This window comes from Conger conger, chromosome 13 (assembly GCF_963514075.1).
Source record: "Conger conger chromosome 13, fConCon1.1, whole genome shotgun sequence".
In the NCBI taxonomy this organism is placed as follows: domain Eukaryota; kingdom Metazoa; phylum Chordata; class Actinopteri; order Anguilliformes; family Congridae; genus Conger; species Conger conger.
This window is the reverse complement of record NC_083772.1, coordinates 29251084-29274458: the sequence shown is the minus strand read 5'-3', so window position 1 is coordinate 29274458 and position 23375 is coordinate 29251084. Positions and strand designations below refer to the sequence as shown.

The 23375-nt window shown below is 43.5% G+C and overlaps 1 pseudogene; it reads left to right on the top strand.

Moving 5' to 3' along the window:
- Positions 1 to 205: 205 nt before the first annotated feature.
- On the top strand, positions 206 to 22724 carry LOC133107527 (extracellular calcium-sensing receptor-like; annotated as a pseudogene).
- Positions 22725 to 23375: the final 651 nt, after the last annotated feature.

Sequence of the window (23375 nt, the reverse complement as noted above, 5' to 3'; positions counted from 1 at the left end):
TTCAGATAAAAAAACAAGGTGATTTAGGTGTTTCCCTTTGGGTCGAGGCCCCAACCATTAACTGGGCTCCACCAGGGTTTACACAATTACTGAACTTATTTGTCGTTTTGCAGGGACTGAGCCCTACATAAGAAAGCCTCCCTCTATTTCAGTAGGAGAACCCCTTACCCTCATCTCTCTGTCACTCCTCTCTCTACTGCAGAAGATGGGTGCTCATACCTGGTTATGGCTGTGGGTGTCATTGATCCTTGGAGCAGTGTGTGGAACAGCAAGCTCCTCCTGCAGGCTTCTGGACAGTCAGATCTCTCAAAGTATGTATAAAGAGGGTGATGTGATCATTGGAGGACTGTTCGCTATTCATTTATACGCACCTGAGCCCAACCTGGACTTCACACAACGAGCAGCGCCTTTGCAGTGTCAGAGGTAAATAGAGGTGAACCTCATTCATATACAGAGCGTGTGATTCACAGACCATGTATGCCAATCTATCTGTGAATATATGCCAAAATCAATAGCTCTCTTTTACTTTACTCAAGCCTTTCCCATTTTCATCTCTCCATTTCTTTTTTCTCTCCCTCAGTTTTTTTTTGCGTGCATTTCGTTGCCTGCAGACCATGAACTTTGCAGTGGAAGAGATAAACAGAAACCCTCAACTGCTGCCCAATCTCACCCTGGGGTATGCCCTGGCTGACACCTGTCGTGCAGCGAGGACAACGTTAGATGCTGCGCTGGGACTAGTAACAGGGAAGGACCCTGTCATTATGGGCTCCAGCTGTGGCCACACTCCCGAGGTGCCTGTCATTGTTGGTGATGCCTTCTCCTCCGGATCTATCGTAATTGCTCGCACCCTGGGAGTTTTCAGCATCCCCATGGTGAGAAATGGATTTTGATTATCGTGGCCCAAAATTATTTCATAGTGCAATTCCTATTTAGCAGGAACATTGGTGAAACCAATGTTTGAAAATTGCAATTTTCATTGTTTAAAGAACTCACCAAGCATCATAATATGCCAGCGAATTAGTTCCCAGGAGAGTAGAAATTATCTGCAAATGTTTTCATGCAGAAGACAACGGTAAGTATCAGGTTCAGAAGGCTCAAAATCTGCATTGCGAGAAGCAGTTCCAGATTGAACCGGTGCAACTTGGTTTTATTATATGGAATATGTAGATGGAGATTATGACTGCTCAGATTTAACAACTATCTACAAATATGACCTCTGTTGTTTGAAGCAGAACATTGTTTCGAGGTATTCAATAGCTAAACAGGATTACCTCCTAACACATTTATGTTTGGTCTCAGTAAAAATAGACTTTTCAGAATAACATAATGGTGCTTAGCCCTGCTTTCAAAATTAATTAAAATGAATGAATAAGTACATTGTCCTCTTAGATAGGCTAGTTCTAGCCATAAAGGGATATGACACCCCCCTCCCCCCTTCCTTCCACACCTAAACTCATCATCACCCAATCAGGGCAAGTGTCAATGGGTAGCCTGGTTAAGGTATTTAAGATGGCCGCAGGAAAAAGTTTCTGTGTTCGAATTTGGATTTGTGGAGAACAATTATTTTGGTCGTGGTTCCTTCACTGTCAGTTCTCCAGCTTATTTACCTTGTTCCTGTGGCACTGAAAGTGGAAGGGGAAAATACTGTGGAAAGGTCTGACTTATCTGTTTCTCTCTCTCTTTTCTGGTATTTGCAATTTAATGTCTTGTCGAATGTCTCATGTTTTGTAAATTAGAAGTAGTGAACCTAAATTCAATACAGAATGTATGCTTTTCATTCATTATTGTAATTGTCGGATTCTTAATTAATGCATTTATATGCATTGTCATGTTTGTTTACTGTAGACTGACCTATCCAAGAATTTGGCAATTTAATTGATAATTGTCAGTCTTATTTATATTATTAAAATCATATAAAATATATTTCATATGTCAGTTAAGTGAGGGGTTATACCACACAATACTACTTGTCTTTAGTACTCAGAGTGCTGAACAACTTAACAAGAATATTGTTTGTTGGAACCACTAAATTCTGAATTATACTTAATGCTCGCTTGCCTGACAAATGGAAAATCCATTTGACTTTTCATTTTCCATACAGAGGCTATAGCCTACTTGTCAGACCCCTTTCAGAATTGAAAAGCATGTGGAAACCATCACATTTTTAGTCTTCTCAGGGTACAAGCCAGACATAAATGAAAATTCATTGTAGTTCTCCCATTTGCCAAATGAAAACAAAATTCATAGTATTTTTAAATATGACAATTAGTTTTCCATACCCCTTGACATCAGTGTAAATGGACTTTATCAGCTGTTTTTATTTTCTATTCCGATGAGTTTGAAAGGTTCATGAATAAGCAACCTTATCCTAGCTTATCTTGTGTAATACAAATACATCAGACAGTCTTCTTGTGAGAAAATATACAAAACACAACTGTGTAGGCTAAAGGATCGAAGAAAATAATCTAAATTCTTAATCCCATTTCAATCACTCAAAATGCCCTCACAAATTCACAAACCAACCAAAATCATCCAGAAAATGGCAGATATGTAGGCTGGCGCTAAACTGAGCCTCTCTCCCTATGTGATTGGGTCATTGTTACAAATACTTGCAGAGCAATACCTGCTCCATGATTGCCATGTTTTGGATTTGTTGATCTGGCTATGTTGACTAAATTGAGATACTTTTGTGTTAAAAAGTCCCTGGGTCTGGCAACTTAATTCCGTTGCTGGTGTAAGTTTTTATATATTTTTTTTAAATTTCTTTTATTTTATTTTATTTATTTTTTTTTACGTAGCTCCTAGTCTTGTGCCGATAAAATTGTATAGTAGTTTGAGCAACTGTCCTGATGAGTCATCAATATTGTTTTACTAGCTAGCACTTAAAATGGCTGTCTGCTGCCACCAGTTTGCATGCACAGCTTCAAAGTTGGCAAACATTGAATGGGGTCAAAGTTAGTTAGGAGCACTTTACTTTGATATCCACAATATATTGAAAAAAAACCTTATAGATTATGTTCTATGACGACATGATTGCATTATGCAATTTCTGCAAATTTGTGACTACACATTCATGCTGCAAATCTCCCCTTCTACCACATCCCAAAGGTGTTCTATTGGATTCAGATCCGGTGACTGGAAGACCCTGTGAAGAACATTGAACTCATTGTCATGTTCATGTAACCATTGATAGAATTTACGGAACCAAATATCCCATCTGGGTATGAAGCTACGACTGTTTTCTAACTAACGTTGCAGTTAATTCTGTAATTCGTTCAGCCATTTTTTTCTTGAACTATACCTAAGCGAATGTACTTGAACTACTTCTTTGCAATGCATTTGTTGTCTAAATGCATTGATAGGTCATTTCAGTACCAAACTAATGTAAAAGATGGTAAGCTCCTTGTGCATGGTTTCCTACCTTTTCCAACAAGGTATATTCATATATCTTATTCAGGTGATGGACAGTCTAGGAATATCGCTGCATTTGCATAGCAGAATTAATACATAACATTACCTTATTGGCATACAGAGCGACGTACAGTTGATAAGACTAAGCAGGAGACAACCCCTGCAGGGTTAAGGGCCTTGCTCAAGGGCCCAACGGCTGTGCTAATTGTGGCTACACCGGGATTAGAACCACAGGCCTTGTGTGTCCCAGTCATTTACCTTGATGTGTGAAACCATCCTATGGGCTTTTGTGTTGCAGGCAAATCTTTGTTGAAATTTGGTGGGACAGCGGACATCATCGTGCTCTGTATCGATTCTGATATTGTACTTTTGTGAATAATTTTATGTTTGTTTGCCTCCTAAAACCCAACCGCATGTCCATGACTTATGAGGTCGTAACAGACAATTACAAGATTTGGACTTTGGACTAACAGGGCTAACAGGTCTCTGGTTAACCTCATTTTGAAATAAAGTTCCATTTTAAATGGGATGCAGGTTGGTTCAAAAGCATTGGGGTGAGTAATCGTTTTGCAGAGCTTTTTGGACACTTTGGGTATGCTTCATAAAAACGCACTCTCATATGTGTATAAAACACATGTGAATTTTAGTTTTCTTTACATTTTGTATCAAAAATCTGTTTTAATTGAAAAAGAGGCTTTATATTAGCGGACACTTGAGGACATCTGGGTGGAGTGAGGGGAAAAGTTTATACACAAATATAAAGTAGTTTGGTGTTGGTTCTTGACTTTGAAATTTAGATATTCAGTGATAAACTTTTATACTTTTATTGGGCTAGTACAAAAAACGTGGAAATTGCCGTCTGAAAATAACACACAGCAAACAAATGTGGTCCAAGTCTTTGTATTAACATTTCTGACACAATGTGATCAATATCACATATCACAGAAAACCTAAAATATTTACATAATTATAAACAGACCCCCATTGGGAGCGGCTAGAAAAAGAAGTGAAGATAGAGTGTGGTGCCCCGCTGGTTGAGAGAGAGAGAGAGAGAGCAAAAGGTGTGAACAAAAATTATTTTATTGTTCTTAGTGTCTTTCAGACACATTTCAACTGTCCAGAACAAAAATTTAGGTTCCTTTCAAAAAATAAAAAACAACGGCCAAAAAATTTGGAACACCGAAAAAAGGAAAAAACAAAAAAACAGAACCGGCATCCACGTGACGGCGTTCGTCTGTCTTTGTCCGTGGCTGGGCCGCTCCTGGCCTCCGTGTCTCCCCGGCCTCGGTAGTCCGCTTGTCCGCCCTCCTTAGGGGATTCTGTTTGAATTTAGAGCGGGATAGGTTAGCCGGTTTTACAACAGGAGAGATACGCTCACGTGAGGCTCCGAGTTAAGTTTCGGTCGCGGGGTTTCTCCCGGAATTCCACCCCGTTTTCCTCGTGGTGGCTCGTTCGGCTTTAGGCTGCACTCTTTAGTCAAGCACGGGCTGCACAGCTCCCCGCCTCCGTCGTCAGCCCCGCTCTGTTCTCCAGCCTGGCTTTTTGTAGCGTGCTGCTCTCCTCTCTCATTCAGCTCAGCCGTGCCTGTTTACTTAAAATTAGTTAGGGATTTGCATTCCGCACGCGCCTCGCCCCGGTGGTGCTGGCCGTGGTGCTGACTCTTCCTCCCGGCTCTCTCCAAGGTGCGGCTCTATTTAAAATGGACATAGGGACATATTCGCCGTCAATTACTTTACCCAGCTCCTGACGTCGGCGTCCTCGCCATTCCACTCCAGTGGGGTATCGATCCCTGATCGGGCCACTATATCTCCTCCCCCTCAGCTCCAAGCCCTCGGCGGGAGTGTCACCCCAGAGGCACTCGTTCATCCGGGACAGGGCGTCTCTGTTACCCTGGAGTCTTCCCGCTCGGTGCTCCACCCTAAATGTAAAGTTCGGCATTTCCAGGAACCACCGGGTCACCCGGGCATTAGTGTCTTTACACCGGTACATCCATTTTATGGGCGAGTGGTCTGTTACGAGGATAAACTCTCGTCCTAGGAGGTAATATTTTAGTTTACCCACCGCCCATCTGATGGCCAGGCACTCCTTCTCCACTGTGCTGTAGTTCTTCTCATGACTGAGTAGTTTTCGGCTGATGTAGGTGATGGGGTGCTCGGTGCCGTCTTGGATTTGCGACAGGACCGCTCCCAGTCCTGTCTCGGAGGCGTCCGTCTGCAACACAAATTGCTGTGAAAAATTAGGGGTGGTTAGTACGGGTTCGTGCCCCAGGGCGGCTCTCAGGTCCCGGAAGGCTCGGTCGGCGTCCTCAGACCACTTCACGGTGTGGGTTCGGTCTTTCTTGGTTAGGTTGTGTAGGGGGGCCGCTCTGGTTGCAAAGTCCGGGATAAACTGGCGGTAGTACCCCACTAACCCTAGGAACGTGCGGACTTGCCTTTTCGTAGTGGGTCGGGGCCAGAGTGTGATCCCGTCCACCTTCTGGCTCTGGGGTCGCACGCATCCTCGTCCCACTGTGTGGCCCAGGTAGTCGGCCTCCTCGAGGCCCAGGCGACACTTGGCAGGGTTTGCGGTTAGCCTAGCCTCCCGTAGCGCCCCCAGCACGGCCTCCAGCCTCCTCAGGTGGCTCTCCCAATTGGCACTGTGGATCACGATGTAATCTAGGTAGGCGGCGGCATACCCCCTGTGTGGCCTCAGTATCTTGTCCATCAGCCGTTGGAAGGTGGCGGGGGCTCCATGGACTCCGAAGGGCAGGACCCGGTACTGGAACAGGCCGTCTGGAGTGGCGAAGGCCGTCTTCTCCCTCGCCTGGGGGGTGAGGGGGACCTGCCAGTACCCCCGGGTGAGGTCCAGGGTGCTGATGTAGCGGGCCGGCCCCAGCCGCTCAATCAGCTCGTCTACTCGGGGCATGGGGTAAGCGTCATATTTCGAGATTTCATTTAGGCGGTGGAAGTCATTACAGAAGCGCCAACTCCCGTCTGGTTTTGGCACTAGTATGACCGGGCTAGACCAGGCGCTCTGGAACTCCTCGATCACCCCCAGTTCCAGCATCCTTGCCACCTCCTCCTGGATGGCCTGCCTCCTAGCCTCCGGGATCCGGTAGGGCCGCAGCCGAACTTTCTGCCCGGGCTCCGTGACGATGTCATGCTGGACCGACGTGGTCCGGCCTGGGAGGTGGGAGAACACGTCACGGTGTCGGCTTACCAGTTCCCGGAGGTCTTGGCGCTGTCGGTCAGTCAACAGCTCCCCGGTGGTCACTTCTGGGGTTCCGGTGGCGCCGCCTGTTGCTAGACAGAGGGGAGCAGAGTCGTGCATGGGTTCGTGCCATTTCTTTAAAAGGTTAATATGATACTTTTGGAGGGTATGTCTCCTCCCCACCTGTCTTATGGTGTAGTTTACTGGGCCAGCTGTGCCACCACCTCATAGGGGCCATGCCATTTGGCCAGGAATTTGCATTCACTCGTGGGGATCAGGACCAATACCTTGTCCCCGGGTTGGAACTCACGAACCTGGGCATTCCGGTTATACAGCCGGGCCTGCTCTGCCTGGGCCTGACTCATGTGCTCCCGGACCATTGGCCAGATTTTTGCCATTCGTTGGTCCATGGCCTCCACATGCTCCACCAGGGAGCGCTGTCGGGATGGCTGCTGCTCCCAGGCTTCCTTTGCGAGGTCCAGGAGTCCTCGTGGCCGCCTCCCGTAGAGCAGCTCGAAGGGGGCGTATCCCGTGGATGCCTGGGGGATCTCACGAATGGAGAACATTAGGTATGGTAGTAAGTGGTCCCAGTCCTTACCATCCGTGGTGATCATTTTCCTCATCATAGCCTTCAGGGTCTTATTAAAACGTTCAACCAGCCCGTCCGTCTGGGGGTGGTAGACCGACGTCCTGGAGCAGGCGGCACATCTCCTTCATCACCCCAGACATAAAGCAGGAACCCTGGTCGGTCAGGACCTCTTCGGCAATACCTACCCGGCTGAACAGTTGGAAAAGCTCCTTCGCTATGCTTTTCCCGGTCGCGGCCTATAGTGGCACAGCCTCAGGGTAGCGGGTGGCGTAGTCCACTATCACCAGGATGTAACGGTGGCCCCGGCTAGACTTGGGTAGGGGTCCAACTATGTCCATAGCTATCCGGCGAAATGGCACGTCTATAATGGGGAGGGGTATAAGTGGGTTACGATACGTCACCCTTGGGCTGTGGAGTTGGCACACAGTGCACTGTCGGCAGTAGTCCTCCACGGCTCTCTTGATTCCTGGCCAGTAAAATCGGGTCAGGATCCGTTCCAGCATCTTCTCACGCCCCAGGTGCGCCCCCAACAGGTGGGTGTGGGCCAGATACAGCACCTTGGAGGTGTGAGTCCGGGGTACAAGGAGCTGGTCCACTAGTTTGTCCTTAATTTTACAGACCCTATAGAGGAAGCCATTTTGCACTTTAAAATAAGGTAATGCCGGCCTACTCAGACGCAGAGCCAAACTCGGTTGGGGCCCTTTCTGACCCTGGCTGGAACTCTGAAAAGTCCCCGGTGTTACCACTCTCGGCCACCAGGGGTTGCGGTGGGCTGGGCCCCTCTGGGGCTGTATCCGTGGTCCCCGTGGACGGTCGCGCCGTCCGTCTTCCCCCTGCTTGGGGTGGGGTCTCCTCTCCATCACTCTCCCCGGAAGGGGCTGCCCAAACCGGGTGCGGTTCCCGGTGGCCCTGACGGCGGGGTCGGGGGGTGGCAGTTGACCTCTCCGGGGTCGGCCCCTCACTCCAGTACTTGTGGAACAGGGGACAGTCCCGTCCCAACAGCACTGCCACGGGTAAATCTTCCACCACGCCCACCTTCCCGGTGAACTGCCCCCTAGGGGTGGTGATGGTTACCTCGGTGGTGGGGTAGTGTTGCACATCACCATGGATGCATGTGACGGCGATTGTTGCCCCCCGTCTCTCTCCAGCTAGGGCAGACCTCACCAGGGTAATGGCGCTCCCGGAGTCCAGTAGGGCCTCAGCGTCATGGCCCCCGATCCGGATGGGCAGTCTTGGGGCGGCCGTGCCATTGTGGGCCCAGCACGTGGTGAGGTAGTGGCAGGGTTGGCTGGTTCGAGCCGGTCGGATCATCTCCTGCGCCACCTGGTGGTTTTCTAGGAGAGTGATCAGGGAATCAATGGTCCGGGGCCCCTGTTGGGCCACATACTTTTTCATTCCCGTGGGTAGGGTCCAGATGCAGTGGTCTAACACTACCCGGTCAAGTAGGGGTGGCCCGTCGCCCTCCGCCAACCAGCTCTTGGTCAGCCGTCCCAGAGCCCTCACCTGGGGCCTCATTTATAAACGTTGCGTAGGCACAAAAGAATGCGTACGCCACTTTCTAAGCAAACTTTGGCATTTATAAAAAACGAGCTTGACCGGAAAATGTGCGGTCCTCCACGGAAACTCTGACCCATGCGTACGCACATTAACTGGGGAAATGAGAAACTGTGCCTTTAATGCTCGTGACGTAAGACCAGGAAAACGGGAAGTGAAACAGGATTTAAAAAGGTATAAAGATTTGCCGGGAGTTGTGCCTGGGTATGGCTGCTGTAAGGACGTGCTTCGTCCCTGTTATACTTATTAAAGTGTTGTGTTGTTGAATCTCGCTATAGGGTTCTCTCCCTTCCTAAGTGCAACACAACATTGGGCGACGAGAGAAGTCTAAAATGATATACAACAGATACCACTGTGTAAAATAAATCGAAATTGATTGTTGTTGATTGTACTCTTAAAGGGTTCTGATTTTCTGCATGTTTACACTAGGACTCGGAACTATACTGTCCTCTCAGGTCCTATTTGCACTTGTTCTTGTGTTTAATTTGCACTTTGTTGTACATCGCTCTGGATAAGAGCGTCTGCTAAATGCCATGCAATGTAATGTAATGTAATGTAATGAAATATTACCTCTCACGTATCATATACGAAGAGTTAATTTGCAAAAATGGATAAAAGCCTCTCACAACGAATAAACAAACAGCTGTTTGATTGATGCTTCCTGGAGTGCCCAAAAAATATGATTTAGGATGATAAATATAAACGGAGATGTTGTAAAATAATCCCTCAAATATGTAGACGAATTGTTAAACAATACTTCATGTTATTAAATGTATTCTCATAAATAATATGGTGAACAGTCGGACAAATTGCGCTGCACTGATGCCGTTTACAATGCGTCAGTTGGCAGATACGAGCAAAGTTTCATATATTGTTATCATATTCATATATTATGTTTTTTTTCCAATGGTGCTAGACAAATAACGTGTATTATTATTATTATTATTATCATCATCGTCATCATCACATTCGTTGTGCAGAACTGTTCGTCATTTACAATCAATCAGGGTAATTCCCACACCTGTAGCTTTTCAGAGGCAATCAAATGGCTGAAATCCCTTTTCTTGGCCTTCTTTTCAGCATTTGCCATTGTCGTCTTCGTGAAATGCATATTCATTAGGGGTTTTTCACTGCCTATTTATAGGCAACTGTGGGTGGGACATGAAGCTGGCAAAGTTGCGCCACATTTAGAGTTGATTGTGATTTATAAAGGAAAACTGGCGTGGGACGTGCGTATGCACTGTTTTATAAATCAGAATATTTTTTTGCGTACGCACGTCCTAGGTTTCATGCTTACGCAACCTTTTGACGTGAATCCTAAGCACAGTTTTATAAATGAGGCCCCTGGGCATGTGCAGGGAGCGCAGGGTCGTAGGTCCACTGCTGGAACCGCTGGGCCCGGGCTGGCAGGCTGTAGCCATACTGGGCTAGGATCGTGGTCTTCAGGGTGGGGTAGTCATGAGCTTCAGCGGGGGGTAGGCCTCTGTAGGCTTTCTGGGCCTCACCGCTAAGGAATGGCGCCATTTCTCCAGATGCGCCGTCCGCTCAAACGTCTCAAGATACGCCTCAACCTCGTCATCCGCTGTCTGTTTGAGGAGCACATCCTTCGGAGCTCTGTGGGGTGCCGTTTTCTGGCACAGTTCGGCCACGGCCTTCTGCAGGGCGCCTTGGGAGCGCAGCAGGGCGGTTAGGGCCTCCTCCATGGTTGGGGTTGGGTTACTGGATTCACTCACGTCGGGCTCTCTCTGTAGCGGGGTTCACCGTGCCCGCATTCTCCACCATATGTGGTGCCCCGCTGGTTGAGAGAGAGAGAGAGAGAGAGCAAAAGGTGTGAACAAAAATTATTTTATTGTTCTTAGTGTCTTTCAGACACATTTCAACTCTCCAGAACAAAAATGTAGGTTCCTTTCAAAAAATAAAAAACAACGGCCAAAAAATTAGGAACACCGAAAAAAGGAAAAAACAAAAAAACAGAACCGGCATCCACGTGACGGCGTTCGTCCGTCTTTGTCCGTCTTTGGGCTTGTCCGCCCTCCTTAGGGGATTCTGTTTGAATTTAGAGCGGGATAGGTTAGCCGGTTTTACAACAGGAGAGATACGCTCACGTGAGGCTCCGAGTTAAGTTTCGGTCGCGGGGTTTCTCCCAGAATTCCACCCCGTTTTCCTCGTGGTGGCTCGTTCGGCTTTAGGCTGCACTCTTTAGTCAAGCACGGGCTGCACAGCTCTCCGCCTCCGTCGTCAGCCCCGCTCTGTTCTCCAGCCCAGCTTTTTGTAGCGTGCTGCTCTCCTCTCTCATTCAGCTCAGCTGTGCCTGTTTACTTAAAATTAGTTAGGGATTTGCATTCCGCACGCGCCTCGCCCCGGTGGTGCTGGCCGTGGTGCTGACTCTTCCTCCCGGCTCTCTCCAAGGTGCGGCTCTATTTAAAACGGACATAGGGACATATTCGCCGTCAATTACTTTACCCAGCTCCTGACGTCGGCGTCCTCGCCATTCCACTCCAGTGGGGTATCGATCCCTGATCGGGCCACCACAAGAGAAATAGAGAAAATGTGAATTAGGCAAATTAAATGTCCTAGCTCCTTCAAACATCAGTCCAAAGTCAATTACAGATGTGGTAGATGCATGGCAGATGGGGAGAGGTGTGCCGACAGGTCACTAATTTATATACCATGCTTTCCGAAATAATACCACTTGTGTTTCATTGCTCAAAGACAAGATTAATGAGTTCCTAATTTAGTTCCTACTCCTAACATTTAAATGGTTGGAATGTCCCGAAAGATGGCAGACCTCAATCTTTATTAGAATAAAATGGTAGTGTGACCTTCAGCTCCGCAAGAGTCTTAGTTTTGGAAAACAGTTTACTGAATGAAAATGTGTTAATACATTTTAATTTTATTAACATTAAGGAGGAGTGCTTTACTACCCGATGGTGACCCAGTCAGTCACAGAGGGCTAAAAAAACCCATTATGAATCGTATCACCAAATGTGCTCTGAGTGATTAAGTGCCTCTCCTCTGTTTTCTATTGATATTTTATGACCCTGTGCTTGTTTTCTGTTTCATGTTTACTGGAAATAAACTTGTTAAAAGTAATAAAAGACAGGTTAAAAGTAACATTAAGCTGACAGGTGGGTGTGTGATCTGTGTGCTGCCCAGGTCAGCTACTCTGCCACATGTGCGTGCCTGGGAGACAACCAAAAGTACCCCACCTTCTTCCGCACTGTGCCCAGCGATGCCTTTCAGGCCAGGGCCATAGCACGCATGCTGCGCCTCTTTGGCTGGACCTGGGTCGGTGTGGTTATGGGAGATGGTGACTACGGCAAGTTTGGGATCCAGCATCTGCTGGAGGAGCTGCAGAACTCTGAGGTGTGTGTGGCCTTTTCTGAAGTCATCCCCAAGGTCAACTTAGAAACTAGCATTCCACGCATCGTGGAGACGCTCAGGCATTCCACAGCCAAAGTTATCGTCACTTTTGCAGTTGTCGCAGACATGCAAGTCCTCCTGAGGGAGGTGGTAAAACAGAATATCACCGACAGGCAGTGGATTGCCACAGAGTCCTGGATTACCTCCAGCCGCATATCCTCTCCTAATAATCTGCCATCACTGAGAGGGACTTGCGCAAGGGAAACATTAGGGGTCTCAGGTCTTTTCTTACCAGGTTTCATCCCAAGGATTTTCCCTCAGTCCCCTTTGTGCAGGAATTCTGGGAGACTATGTTTGGATGCTCTTTTAGTGACCCCAGCCCCTCTCCATCAGCCAGACCCAAGTGCACAGGTTCTGAGAGCTTGGACAATGTTGAGAGTTTTTATACTGATGTCTCTGAGCTCAGATTCACTTACAGTGTGTACAAGGCTGTGTATGCCATTGCACATGCCATTCACAACATGCTGTCCTGCCAACCAGGGCATGGCCCCTTTGAAAAAGGGGGCTGTCCAAATGTCACCAACCTCCAGCCCTGGCAGGTAAGAACAAGCAACATGGAAATATCACATTGGGTAAAAATATAAATTAATGTATATTAATAGCTCATAAGTAAGGGATTTGTTTAAAGAATATTTACAATTTGTAAATCATAATTTTGTCTACATTGGGTAAAATGATAAATTAATGTCTATTAATATCTTATGAGTGGGATATTTCAGTTTGAAAATCATGATTTTGTTTGAAATTTAAAAATACAAATGAATATATTAAAATTAATTCATATTTAAGATTTTGTGAACATTTATAAATATTCATGAACACTTGTTTGATAAACATTTCTTAGATAATCTATGAATAATATTCATGCCATAATTTTGTGCCATTTAAAAAAAAGCATTTTGCTTCCAGTTGATTAAGGGTTTACTTAAAGGGTTACCATTCTTAAAGCTTAAAAAAAATTAAACATTGATAAACTGTGGAATGAAATTGTGTGTGTTTGGCAGAGTTATTAATATTCCTTATATTGTATATGCTTTTCCTGAAGTGATGCTTGTTTTTCATCGTCTTTCATAGTTTCATAGTTTTCACAGTTTAATTTTCAATTGCTAGTGCATTGATAGTTTATAAGAATTCACTGTAAAGTTAACCGTTTTCATTTTTCATCACCCTATATGTTCAATTTTGTTAAACAAATCCTGATCTTCCCTGTCCTGGAAGATTCTCCACTACATCCAAACCGTCAATTTCACCACAGCTATGGGAGAAGCCATAAACTTTGATGAGAACGGTGAACCACCGGCCGTTTATGACCTCATTAACTGGCAAATTGGGGTGCGGGGGACAGTGGAGTTTGTTGAGGTGGGACATTTTGACTCTGTGGATGGATCTCACAGCAAGTTTGACATCGATGTAAAAAGAGTCATCTGGGGTGGTGGCCAGAATGAGGTAAAGTGAACCATTTATTTAGCATGCCATGAATTTAACCACAGAACCATCTTTATCATTTTTGAACTCCTGTATAAATCTTTCACATGATCTCAATCAGGGTAATTTATACATTATTTGAATGTTTCCCACTGTAAAAGCCACAGAGTTGTGCTATAGAGGACAGTCTACAGACCACTGACTGACAGCATCCATAAAGATGACACTGTCTGAGGCAAGGGCCTACCACTGCTGTTCTAGTGTAAATGCCAGCCGTTCATTATGCTGCCACACACGGAACATAAAATTATACATTGCCAGAGCCATATGCAGCCAAAATTAACAAATTAGCGTGACGTCACACAGCAAAGAACTTAACGGCTCTGCTGTCTACTGACATTAAGGAATGTGAATAGCAGGCAGTATTTTCATTTAACCGAGGTACGAACAAAAGTTCATACCTTAAACTACTTACGGTTCTCTTTTCTTTTTAAATGGTCAAATTCAAATTATATTAGTCATTCATAATAATTAAAGTTATTATGGCAAAATAACTTTTTTCAGAACGCAAATAGAATATTGCAAAACGAAGATTTCGAAATGGTTTACATTCACAAAACACATGAAACCATCGGTCAGGGTAACCACTCATTATATAGATTACCTTCCGGTCAAAAAAGTCTGGAAATTCACCCAAAAGTTTTAAAGTGAGAGATAATGTCATAATGGTTGGCAAAAGCTGAAAAAGACAGGGAATTCAACCCAAAAACACAGAGATCATTATCTTGACCTATGCACTGACAAGGCTTCCAACACACAATGCATTAATACTGTAACTATGGTGGTCTACTTCAAATTACAAATTACATAGTGTATATCTGTGGCGGCACGGATGGCGCAGTGGGTAGCACTGCCGCCTCACAGCAAGGAGGTCCTGGGTTCGAATCCCCGTCGGCCGGGGCCTCTCTGTGCGGAGTTTGCATGTTCTCCCCGTGTCTGCGTGGGTTTCCACTGGGTACTCCGGTTTCCTCCCACAGTCCAAAGACATGCACGTTAGGCTGATTGGAGAGTCTAAATTTGCCGTAGGTATGAGTGTATGAGTGTATGAGTGTATGGTGTGTGTGCCCTGAGATAGACTGGCGACCTGTCCAGGGTGTATTCCTGCCTTTCGCCCAATGTATGCTGGGATAGGCTCCAGCCCCCCCTGCGACCCTGATCAGGATAAGCGGGTTCAGATAATGGATGGATGGATAGTGTATATCTGAACTAATGGCAGCAGCCATGAAAATCGATGAACACACAACTGTACAATAGAGAATATTTGTACATGTTTTGTAGAATTTGAATATTGATTTGATTGATTTGACTTTTATATTGTATTAGTTTCAATTTTTGAATGTATAGTTCTATTTTAAATTTATTTCCTGTCGTATTGTACCGCTTCTACTGATTTTTGTTAACAGGGCGCTCTTGAAAATGAGACTCATGTCTCAATGAGTCCTCCCTGTTTAAAAAAATAAAAATAATCAGAATCGTATTGTCAGTCACCATCGTAATTGTCCTTTTCCCCCCAGATTGTGTCAAGTGTTTGGGTTCTTGAAAAGTGCTAGATACAATTACAATGTGTAATTATTATTATTATTATTATTATTATTATTATTATTATTATGTCATCATTATAAAATTATTATACGAGGATGGTATGATTTAGCAGAGCAACCCACATGAATATTTTGTGTGGGCTCACATAGACATTACAGATATACTCTAAATCAGTTCTGAAATAAATGAACCGAGAAGTGCACCAGCATTTATATTTTTGAAGATGGAGCCTTAAAGCAATAGTTCATAAATAAATGATCAGCTGATTTGTTATGTCAAAAATAGTCTAATTACAAAATGTAATGGCAAAATTAATTCACATTTAAAATGATCTTTTCCATACATACCTTACCTTGCTCAATCCCAAATGATTGGTAAAGATAGGAAAGCCTTTGGGCTTATTTTAAAATTCATTTTGGTATTAACCCTCTAAGGTCTCAGGGCAAAATTAGGAAAATTGGTGACTGTGCCTTGCTCTGACATTTGTGTCATTTTAACAAACTTTATATACAGTGATTCCAAAGTGTTTCGTATCTTTGTTTTCAGCACAAAGCTACAATAATATGGCAACAGTATGTAGGTCAGAGTAATATGTTGGTTGTAAATTGCTCAAGAATCACACAAATTGTAAATAGCAGTTTTGAACATGTACATGAATGTTACAAAAACAAAAACTAATCTATTGTAACAACATCTTTAGATCACATGAGTTTGTTAATCTAGGTCTTATCAAAAGATCACACAATATTGTAGCAAATCCAATTAGAAATAGAAAATAATTTTTTTCTACTGTTGTCACTACTATTTTTCAGCACCAGTTGACAATGGGAGGCCTAATGGCCTTTCTTCAATTAATATTTATGTGATATGCGGTCCTGCCAAGTACGTTTTTTCACACCTAGCCTGACCGCTCCTTACCTCAAAGACAAAGCCTTTCCACAAAGCAATACTCAGTGAGCCATTTAGAAGACAGAAACAAATACATTTTATTCAAACTAAACTACATACAAAGCAGTTCCTGTTTAGCTGCAAGCAGAGGGGGACATCACACTCTTTGCACTTCCACAGAGTGTTGTTTTTTCTCAATGTCCATCCCGCAGAGCGTGCACGACTTTCAGAGGCAAAAATTCAGAGGTATTATTTTGAGATGTAATGGTTAGAATCGTTCATAAATTCAGAACAGAGTGGTAACTTACAAACACGCATTACTGAATATTCAGACGGAGAGAAGTTGCAATACAGCACACATATTTACCAATATGATCGTAAGAAACACGCTAGCTCTTGGAGTTGGTCTGTTTAGCTAAGTTATTTCTGCTTTTTCCTCGAACGCCGAAACAGTATGCTAATATTGATTGTGCGAGGTCACCCAGTTTTAGAATCCTGGCTATGCCACTACACATCATGTATGTATTAATTTGAGATGCAATGGTGAGAGTGTGGGAATTTACAAATGCACATATTGCTGAATATTGAAACAAAGCTGGAGAAGTTGCAGTACACACAGAAGAAATGCACTTACTCATGACGTCTAGTCATCTGTACCATTTTCCATAATGAAACGTGTTCCGTAACACATAATGTTTACTTCAAAAGAAGTGAATAGCCTCTGCTTTGGGATGCCATTGTATCGTGCTTACAGTTGGCATTCGCACACATGGCATCGCCCCTCCCCAGCCAGAAAATAATTATCACCTTGTTTCAATTTGAATGATGGGCCGGAATTTGCTCTGAGCAAAAGTCACATTTTAAAGATTAAGAAATCCCAGTGGCTATTAATCTAATTTATAAAAGAACTTAATCAAAGCCTACATATGTGTTATTCAAGACAAAATTAAATTAAACAGTTTAACATTTAGGAATACATGTGCATATTTTTAAGATATGGAGATATCCACTCACTGAGCACTTTGTTAGGAACATTTTAATTTTATTACACTTACTTATTTATGTGATTATCTAATCAGCCAATTGTGTGGCAGCATTGCAATGCATACAGTCATGTAGATACAGGCCAGGAGCTTCAGGTAATGTTCAGATCAACCATCAAAAATGTCATCAAAGTGACTAGGAATGATTGTTTGTGGCAGCCAGGGTGGTTTGAGTATTTCAGAAACTGCTGATTTCCTGGGATTTTCATGCACACTAGTCTCTAGAGTTTGCAAAGAATGGTGAGCAGCACACTGGTCAAAGCTGACAGGAAGGTGACAGTAACACAAATAACCACATTACAACAGTGGTATGCAGAAGAGCAGCTTTGACCACACAATGCATCATAATATAAGTGGACAGGCTACAGCAGTAGAAGCCTAAATAATAAGTCTAATAAATACCTAATGAAGTGTTCGGTGAGTGTATACTGATTTAAAGAAATGGGGTTTGATATTCCTCTATAACTATTTGTTACATTGTCATACATTGAATATGACAGTGATATTTTTTACAGTCTTCCATTTGTATAATAGTAAGCCCTTTCAAGTAGACCACCATAGTTGCAGTACCCAAAGCAGGTATTAATGCATTGTGTGTTGGAAGCGTTGTCAGTGCATAGGTCAAGATTATGGTATCGGTGGTTGTGAGAATTTTCTATCTTTTCAGCTTTTGCCAATCATTCTTTTCTTTAGCACGTAGCTTTTGGGTTCAACTTCTCGTCTTTTTCAGTTTTTGCCAACAATTATGACATTATCTCTCACTTTAAACATAGTTTTTAGTCTGAATTCATGTCACCATGAGACAATCTGTATTTTCAACACTTTTAGCGGGTCAACCAGCTGTTCACCGGCTGACCAGCCTAAGGGCACCTGCTTAATTTAGCAGCTTAACTAGCTTTGACCAGCTTGGTCCAGCTGGAGACCTACTTTGACGAGTCACAACCACCTACGTCCAACTAGAAACCATCTTAAAGCAGCGTAGAATCCCAGCTGAAATTTTCAGCCGGGTTGGTGATATTGATGGATCACATGTGGGATATACACAAACATTTTACCACATAATACATTAAGTGGTCAGCTTGAATATATGTGAATACAGTTGAGAATACATGCTGTGTTGTTGAGGGGATACAATGTTTTTGAGTGATGGTATGGAGGTAGAGTGATATTCTGTGTGTTCTGCTGGATGCATACAGGTGCCTGTGTCCGTCTGCAGCATGCCCTGTTCCCCAGGCACTCGGAAGGCTGTGCAGAAAGGAAAGCCCATCTGCTGCTTTGACTGCTTACCATGTGCAGCAGGAGAGATTAGCAACACCACTGGTATGATTAACTATTCTTTCTTTTAACAACTTTTAACAATTGTGATATAATATGATTTGCAACACCTGCATAAAGTACATACTGTATGTCTTTTTGTTCTTTGTAAACCATGAGCATTTTATTAGCAGCTGAAATTTGGGCCTCCAACAAGGACAATCTTCACACTGACCTGTTGATAGGCATTCTGTATACTTTAGATTGGGTGAACAGAATGGTAATTTTGTTACACAGGCCTGTTAATACAAACATTTGTAACATATAGCCATGCAGATGTGTGCACAGAAAATATCTGTGCTGACGTCCTGCTGTTATTTAGCAAAAGTCATGAAAGTGCATTAAAAACCAAGGGGGCAGTCCACAGACAAAAGTACAAAAGCAGAACCAAAAGAAGAGTACATAAATCAGGCAGGGCTCAAACACATGAAATCCGGAGACAAAAATAAACAAGGCAGAATGCCGCAAGGGCTCGGGAAAACAAGGCTTGGGAATAAGGGGGGTTAGAACAGGGACAAGACAAACTACAAAGGAGAAACTGAAAAGGACAGGTATAAATACACAGGGGAATGAGACAAACTAGGCGGGGCAAGGGAGTGAGGGTGGTCTAACAAATAAACATCAGGCGAGACACATGAAAGGTTAATGGCACAATAACGAGGGTGAAACGAAAACGTGGACTGGATTCATGTAGATGTAGAGATACAGAGAGACAGCTGTGAATACTTAACTAAGCAAGTAATCAATGATAGAATAGGGAGGCAGAGTTACAGAACAGAATTGAAACGGGAGATGCGTTAGTAAGTTAGTTTTGTGATTTCAATTACAAATACCCAAAACTAGTGAATGTTAGTTTTTAGTTAGATGAACATATTAGTGTGTTAGTATAATTAGTCCTGTACAAATTCTATGTGAGTTGGGATTAGTATATTAGTGCTATCTACAAACATGGAATGGAGAGAAAGCAGGAAGTAAGGAATGCGAAATTGTAAGGAAGGTTGAACCCCGGAACTACCGTAAACACCCGAATAGTGGAGCATGCAGACAGGGAAGTGACTCGGCTTGTAAACATTCAGACTCAGACATCACAGGTGAAGATGAGAGCAAAGATTAATGAATATAAACAGAACACCAGATATGAATATGAAAAAGAATAAATGAAAAAAAAAACAATAATAGACAATGATAAACTAACAGACAGAACACAGGAATATAACATTAAAAGCAGCATGTTTCCAGGACTGGAAATGAAGGTCGCCCAATCGCCCAAGTTAGACGAATGGCGAGTAATAATTGAAAAGTGTGTTACGGACTACAAACTCATGCTAAATCATGTATTAATGTCTCATTTCTTTATGTCGATATGTGCCTGTGCTGTCACCTTAAATGTCAGTGTAATGATGACATGTGTCAGTCTCTCACTGACCTGCTTTCCCCTTGGGCTGGGGCATCCCAGTCAGCCAATCAACTTGAATTCAGCATTGAATACTGTCCTGTCGCGTGAACAGACTTCTACAAAGTGTCAACTATTATGTTTGTGTTCAAAATAACATTAATTGCTATGAATTGCATTGTTTGTTTTGTAACCACCACCACCAAAAGTTTCTACACCAAAGTACTCTTCATCTAAAGAGTATGAGTAAGAACCTTTGAAGAAAATTGAATGACTGTTAGGGACAGGCTATGCAGGGACCGTCTTACGTCTCATGTAGTGCTCTGTCTGCCACGCACATAGGGGTAACATTTTACAATAATGTTAAATTAATTGGCATTAACTAATGTTGTTAATTAAGTAACTATTGAGAAGTTAATCTGTACAGCTTTATGTATTTGTACATCATACATGTTAACAACTACATTCGTCACATAGGAATGAAAATAAAACAGTCAATTTATTGCTTGTGGTTAACCAATTATGATCCTATGGTTTGCAAATGTATAGATATAGATACATGAAAGGTTGACTTCATGCTTAATTAATGTATAAGTATATCTTTAATTCATATTAACAAATTCCTTATCGTAAAGTGTGAACAAAATGGGCTACTGTACACTGTCTGCACTTGCTCTTTTAAGTAAGTTGCACAAAAGACTAAGACTTCAGATGTGTTTGGTGGATGAGTGGGTGGGTGGTTGGATGAGTGGGGACTTGTAGCCTACATCAATTTTTTAATTTTTATATATGTAGTTTTGTTATTTAAAATATATTACACAAAAAATAACTATTTTGTGATTTTTTTGAAAAAGTATATTCAGATGAATTTGATGTCTAATTTTTGCTCTTCATGCTTTAAAATGAAATTGTTTATTTTGGGCAAGGGAAAATGAATCTGGGCACTTTACTAGGAACACCCTCAAAACTCAATTCTTTGTGGCAGGGATTCTGCAACATGTTGAAAACATTCCTTTGAATCATGTCCTTACATGACTGCATCACACAATTTCTGCAGATTTGTCAGCTGCACATGCTAATAATCGTTCTACCAGATCCCAAAGGTGTTCTACTGGATTCAGACCTGGTGACTGGGAAGGCCACTGAAGAACATTGAACTCATTGTCGCGTTCATGAAACCAGTTTGAGGCGACTTTTGATTTGTGACATTATGCATTATCATGTTGGTAGGAGCCATGGTAAGATGGGTACATTGTGGCCATGAAGGGATGCACACAGTCTGCAACAATACTCAAATAGGCTGTGGCATTCAAGCGATGATTGCCCAAAGCATGCCAAGAAAACATTCCGCACCATAACACCAACCAGGACTGTTGACACAAGGCAGGTTTGGTCCAGGGATTCATGCTGTTGGCGGCAGATTCTGGCTCCACTATCTGTATGTCTCAGCAGAAATCGAGATTCATTAGACAATGCTACGTTTTTCCCGTCTTCAACTGTCCAGGTTTAGTGAGCCTGTGCCCACTGTAGCCTCAGCTTTCTGCTTTTGGCTGACAGAAGTGGAATCCGACATTCTTCTCTTGCTGTAGCCCATCCGCCTCAATGTTTGACATGTTGTGCATTCTGAGATGCTTTTCTGCTCACCACAATTGAGTGGTTATCTCAGTTACCGTAGCCTTTCTTTCAGCTCAAACTAGTCTCGCCATTCTCTCTTGAACTTTCTTATCAACGAGGCGTTTCCGTCCACAGAACTGCTGCTCACCAGTTCACTATAGAGGCTGACTGTTGCTGTGAACATTAACTGAAGCTCCTGACCTGTATCTGCATGATTTTATGCATCACACTGCTGGAACAGGTTTGGCTGATTAGATAATCGCATTGTTAAGTCGGTGTACAGGTGTTCCTAATAAAGTGCTCAGTGAGTTCATGTAATTGTAAACTCCTAAGTGAACCACATTGGTCTTGGCTTAGACATTTTTGCTTAGGTTTTCTACATAATCTTTAAGGTTCAACAGAGTGCCAGAAGTGCCAAGATCAATTCTGGTCGAATGCTGCTCGAACTGCCTGCATTCCAAAGGAGGTGGAGTTCCTGTCTTTCCAGGAGACCATGGGGATCGTCCTTGCTGCTCTTTCAGTCTCTGGGGTGGTCCTCACAGGCAGTGTCCTCGCCACCTTCTTTTTCCACCGGGACACACCCCTTGTTAGGGCAAACAATGCAGAGCTGAGCTTCCTGCTGCTACTGTCACTCTCTCTCTGCTTCCTGTGTGCGCTGGCCTTCATCACTCACCCCTCCCCCTGGTCCTGTATGTTGCGCCACACGTTGTTTGGGATCAGCTTCGTACTCTGCATTTCCTGTGTGCTCAGCAGGACTGTGGTGGTGCTGGTGGCCTTCCGTGCCTCAGTCCCTGGCAGCAACATCATGCAGTACTTTGGCCCGGTGCAGCAGAGAGTGGCCATCTCCCTCTGCACCTCCATCCAGGTGCTCATCTGTGTGCTGTGGTTGGTTCTGTCACCTCCCGTCCCATCTGAGATACGGGGGCAGAGTGCCAGGATCATCCTTGAGTGTGATGTGGGCTCAATGGCTGGCTTTGCTTGTGTCCTGGGCTACATCGACCTGCTGGCAGCCATCTGCTTCCTGCTGGCCTTTTTAGCCAGGAAGCTCCCAGACAACTTCAATGAGGCCAAGTTCATCATCTTCAGCATGATAATTTTCTGCGCCGTCTGGATCACCTTTGTCCTCGCCTATGTCCGCTCCCCAGGGAAATACACTGTCGCTGTGGAGATATTTGCAATCCTGGCCTCAAGCTATGCACTCCTCCTTTGCATATTTGCTCCCAAGTGTTATCCCAAGAGACCAGAAAAGAATACCAAGAAGAAAATGATGGCAAAATAAAAAAAGTGTAAACTTTGATTATATTTATTTTGTATGAGAAACATTTAAGAGATGGCTAGAGATAATGTTTATCTATTTAGATGTTGGGCCACTGGACCACTGAATTTCCAGAGCTGAAGCTGGAAGGCATTTTAAAGCCCTGTATTAACTAAATTCAGAAAATGTATTTGTCAGTAATTAGTAATGCATTTGAAGATGTTCTATATGTTCTTTGTTCAAGTCTTTCCCTTCACACAGAAATCTTAAACCATAAACCATTCAAATATTATAATATGAAATGTAAAATATTCAATGATAAATTATACAGGAAATTATAATTTATTCCAGGAACCAAACTGTTCAATAAAACTTCTTTCCTAAAGCTAAAACATGGCAATTTTTTTTACATGAAGCATTGTGCATTTCTGTTCCTTGTCATTCTACCATCACAGAATAGAAGCTGAGTGCTAACATTGTTTGTTCTGTGTGGGAACTGAGGTTGCATTCTGATTCCACCCCACACATGTCAATTCAATCTTCATGTAAATTTGCATTTCCATTGTTCATTGGAGTTTCCTCTCTGCAGGCTCCAAACCACTGGCATCAGCAATTAGTTTGGAGGTAGAGGATGTGCACCTCAACAGCCAGAAACCTCCCCAGTGAGGACCCATT